Source organism: Nannospalax galili, unplaced genomic scaffold (genome assembly GCF_000622305.1).
Source record: "Nannospalax galili isolate Female #2095 unplaced genomic scaffold, S.galili_v1.0 scaffold768, whole genome shotgun sequence".
Taxonomy (NCBI): Eukaryota; Metazoa; Chordata; class Mammalia; order Rodentia; family Spalacidae; genus Nannospalax; species Nannospalax galili.
Genome location: NW_008360317.1, coordinates 8,351,811 through 8,356,739, shown reverse-complemented (window position 1 = coordinate 8,356,739; position 4,929 = coordinate 8,351,811).

Genomic DNA, 4,929 nt, shown 5'->3' with positions numbered 1-4,929 from the left:
AAGAGGCTGTCAGCCCCAGAAAGAGGCTGGTGGGTGTTGCAGGACCAGGGAAGTAGAGGGAGATGAGGGCAGGGCCAGGACCAGAAGCGGTGCTCCTGGAGCCCAAGAAAAGGACTTAGGTGCTCTGGGTGAGAAGGGTCAGGAAGCAGTATTGGTTCCCCAGGTGTCTGGGGCCCCGAGACTAGGAATGGCGCAGGGCCCAAACTAGGAGTATAGAACGGCGAGGCGGGGGATGGAAGGGCGAATGTCGCTTAGGGAGTCCCGGTGCGGAGAGCTGCGCTATAGACTTACCCCAAGAGGCCTGAGGATAGTAGTGCCTATTTATTTATTTTTATTTTATGTGTATTAGTGTTATGTGTGCATGTGTGTAAGTGCACCCTGTCATGCAGTGCCTGTGGAGAACAGAAGAGGGCGTTGGATCCCCTAGAACTGGAGTTACAGATGATTGTTAGCTGCCATGTGGGTGCTGGGATTTGAACCGAGGTCTTCTGCAAGAACAGCCAGTTCTCTTAACTGCTGAGCTACCTCCCCAGCCCCATATTCTTTATGTGTATGGATATGATTCTTTATCTTTCAATAAAAGTTTGTTTGACTAATCTCTGATAGCCTGAGATTTTTCCCAACTTTTAATTCTTTAATTGGTTGAGAAAATGAACCCAGCAATACCCTTAGACTGATAACAATGCCAACTACAACCCTACATCTCTCATTGACTGACACCCAGGAATTTCAACATAACTAACCAGGCCCCCTATAAAACAACTGTACTTCCCTTTCTGGAAAAAAAAATCACAAATGAGATTGTTAAAAATGGCTCCTGTGATATTTGGTAAGTAAGATGCCTTTGGTAAAAGTTTTAGCCCTCTTAATGCTCCCTCTCCAGCTCTGAGCTGCACAACATACCTAAAAACATCTCTTCCTGGACAGAACTCTGTGGATGAGAAAAAGGATTGCAGAGTGGGAATGACTCTGGAACACCGTCTCAGCTTGTTTCTTTAAAGTGTTTATTTGTTCGTTTATTTTATATGAGCATTTTGCCATGTCATGCAATGACCACAGATGCCAGAAGAGTGCATCAGATCCCCTGGAACAGGAGTTACAGATGGTTGTTAGCCATAATGTGGGTGCTGGGAACTGAACCCAGGTCCCCTCCAAGAGCAACCAGTGCTCTTAATCACTGAGTCATTTCCTAACCCCCTCAGCTTGTTTACAGAGTAAAGAAGCTTTCTAGACCTTAGGTCCCTCTTGTCACCTAAACATAGCTCAAATCCATCATGGCCCTTCCTTGCCCTTATCCCAGAAAAATGTGTGTGTGTGTGTGTGTGTGTGTGTGTGTGTGTGTGTGTGTGGTGAAAATATCAGTGCCAAAATTAGCAACATTGAAATCAACAGATGATCCCATTTGTGTTGCAAGCAATAGGTGGGATTAAATTGATAACATCTGTTTGTTGGTTGTGTGTGCTGTTCTAGGTCAGTAGGGGTCAAAAGGGACTTAATCCTGTTAAGTTCTTCTTTTCCCATATATGTGGTACTGGGTAGACTATTTCAATAAAGAGAGAGCAAAGCTTTTGTTCAGGAGCACAGTTCCTAGAGAAATCTGAAAGAACAAGTTCTCAGAATAGATCAAGGCCCACTCTTGATTGTAATGGATGCTAAGAGTTAGGCTGCTTTTGTTCAGGCATCCCACCATTGCATAGCAGCAAGTACTTTGCCTAAGATCTAAACTTAGTTGCAGATTAAGTAGTTTCAAAGCCTCAAATCAAGTCCCTTAGCTCCTGGCACTGACAGACATGGGCTGCTCTCAACTTTCATCAGAGAACCTTCTTTTTGCAATGGACAGCAATCAATGAAGAAATGCTGGTCAAAGTGCTGAGAACAAGAAACTGAGTAATAAGCCCTAAATGGGACACCTATATTAACCCCAGCACCACCACCACCATAGCTCAGGGATCATGCAGAAGAGGAGGTAGAAAAAATATAAAAGCCAGAGGATGGGGAGGAATGTTGGGACATGTTGTCTTCTGGGCATGACATGGCTGTCACAATCATGATCTCACAGTAGCTGTGGTGACCTGTACAAGATCAAGTCAGTCAAAACACTGGCATAAATTATCTCCAGGCCCCACTCCTTACTGAGAATCTATTGGCAGTTGATAACTGCTGAGGGAGAGGGAATCATTCTTTTTTAAATATGTGGCCTGATAGGTTTCCCATGCTCCAGCAGGTGGCCCTATACTCATGCATATATGGGCATCACTTTGTCTTAATGGGTTATCTAAAAAAAAAAAAAAATGGCATGAAGTTGGGCAGGGGAGGGTTGGGGGGAAACATGGAGGCAGCTGGAGGGATGAAATGGGAGCTAGACATGGTCATATTACATTATATAGATGTATGAAATTCTCAACAATAAAGAAAAACATTTTAACTTTGTTTTTATTTTATGTGTATGAGTGTTATGCCTGCATGTATGTAAGTGTACCTGTGCCATGCAGTGCCCACAGAGGTCAGAAGAGGGCATCAGATCCACTGGAACTGGAGTGACAGTTGTAATCTACCACGTGGGTGCTGGGAACCGAACCCAGGTCCTCTGCAAGAGCAGCCAGTGCTCTTAACTGTTGAACCATCTCTCCAGTCTAAGAAAAAACATTTTAAAGACTCAAGTCACATAAAAAGTTGCTGCTGAGGCACTTAGGTGTATTCCTCTGCCTCCTAGGTCTCCTTCACATCACATTCTTAATTAGATTTATTTATTTATTATTTTATGTGAATGTTATTGAGTCTATGTATGTGCACCAACTGTGTGCAGGAGCTAAGAAGGTCAGAAAGGAACATCAGATCACCTGGAACTGGAGTTACAAGCAGTTGTGAGCCACTAAGCCAAAACTGGATCCTCAGCACGAGCCCAACCTCTTAACTGCTGAGCCATCTCTCCAGTCCTAATTAATTAATTTCAAAAGAATATCACTTATTCTTTGAAATATTTATATATTCTTTAACAGTTACATATCTGCAATGTGTCTTGATCGTATCCACTTCCCAGCTCCCCTGCAGCACTCCCACAAACATCCCCAACACATTCCCCTTCCACCTTCATGGTCTTTCTTAAGACCACTATGTACAATCAGTGCTGCCCAAATACACATGGGTGTGGGGCTATCCACTTGAGCATGGGCAGCTTACCAGAAGCCACACCCTGAAGAAAAATGATTCCCTTTGCCCCAACAACCATCAACTGCCAATAGCTAGGGGTGGGGCCTCATCAGCCTCTTCCCCAACTGTGCTGGATGTAGACTGATCTTTAGACCTTGACTTGTACAGGGAACCATAACTGCTGTGAGTTGATGAGTACAACAGCCATGTCATGCTCAGAGGACAGCATTTCATAACACTCCTCCCCCGTCCTTTTGCTCTTACATGTGTCCTTTTCCTTCTCCATAATGTTCTCTGAGCCCTGGGGTAGGGGTTGATATAGATGCTCCATTTAGGGCTAACCACTCAATAGTCACTTGTTCTCAGTACTTTGAGCTGTTATGAGTCTCTGCATTAACTGCTATTTACTGCAAAAAAGTTTTTCTGACCAAGGCTGACAGCAACACTAATTTATGGGTATAAATTAATATTTAGAAGGCAGTTTGACATGTCCATTTAGCGAACAACAGTAAGTTCCTCCCTAGGACAGGGCCCCTTAGCCATGGGCTTTTGACCAGATTTACAGTACTAGGCATGAATTCTCACCTGTAGGGCAGGTCTCAAATCTAATCAGAAAGCAGTTGATTACCCCCATAATATTTATGCCACTATTCACTAGTATCACATCTTGCCTGGCAGGTTGGCATTGCAGCATGCAGGAGTCAGTTCTACCTTGATTTCTTTCTCTATGCCTCATGTTATAATCATGGTTATGATAAAATATTGCACAAAGTGCTGTAGAGTGGGCAGGTGCAGGGTGTCCATAAACTAGTGAGAGTGGAATCACTACTTATGACACATTCACATTGAACCTGCGCACTGAGATCATCTCCAGCAGGACTGCAGCTGAGGCTGGAATGGGCCAGGCTGAGAGGCAGGTGAGGTTCGTGTCTGGTGATCTGGCTGCCTCTCTACAGAGCTGTCTCTCCTCTCCACGGCTGTAGTACTGCTTCTCAGCTATGGCTGAGTCTACTGTCTCTGCTGCACTCTACATGGGGTAGAATTTCAGGTTGGCATGAGGCAGATGGGTTTTGGAACTCTTCTGATGACATTTCTAAGTCATTGTAGACTTAATTAATGTAGGGTTGACACCTCTGTCTGCCAGGGCCTACATTCCTTTAAGAAGTTCTCAAGCATGGGTCTTGCTTGACATGGCATGGCTACTGGATGCCTTATCCAATGATATTTGAGATTTCAGGCACTGTTCTTTCATTTGGAGACGAGACGGAAGGAAGGTGGTGGGTAGGAGATTCAAAATGTGTGGTAGAGACTGGGCCTGGGTATGAGAAAGAGTCCTGTTCTCAAAGGTACCCAGACTCCTTTGACTCCTCTGTGGAGGTCACATCACAGCTTTGTTGTACTTGGAGGGATTTATATATACATTTTTGTCTTCCTTTCAGTGTTGTCTATTGATGACACTCCAGTTTTGCTGAAGTAGTATTTAAAAAGAAAGTGGTAATTATTAACTGCATAACCAGATGCAGGAGTCAGAATGAGCAGAGAACAAAGGCCTCCCTTCTGCGTTCTGTTCCCACTGCTTCAAGGGGATCTGGACTCCCAGTCATGCCTGGTAGGGTTCTTGAAACAAATGAAACAAGGACTTGCATGCCCTCGGAATCCACCCAGCTTCTGGCTTTTCGGGCCATATTCTGACTTTTGCACGGTGCTGCTTTTATGCCTCATCCTTCACACCACACTGAGGCCAGATGGGAGGGGAGGGGACAGATGTCATAGGTTGAA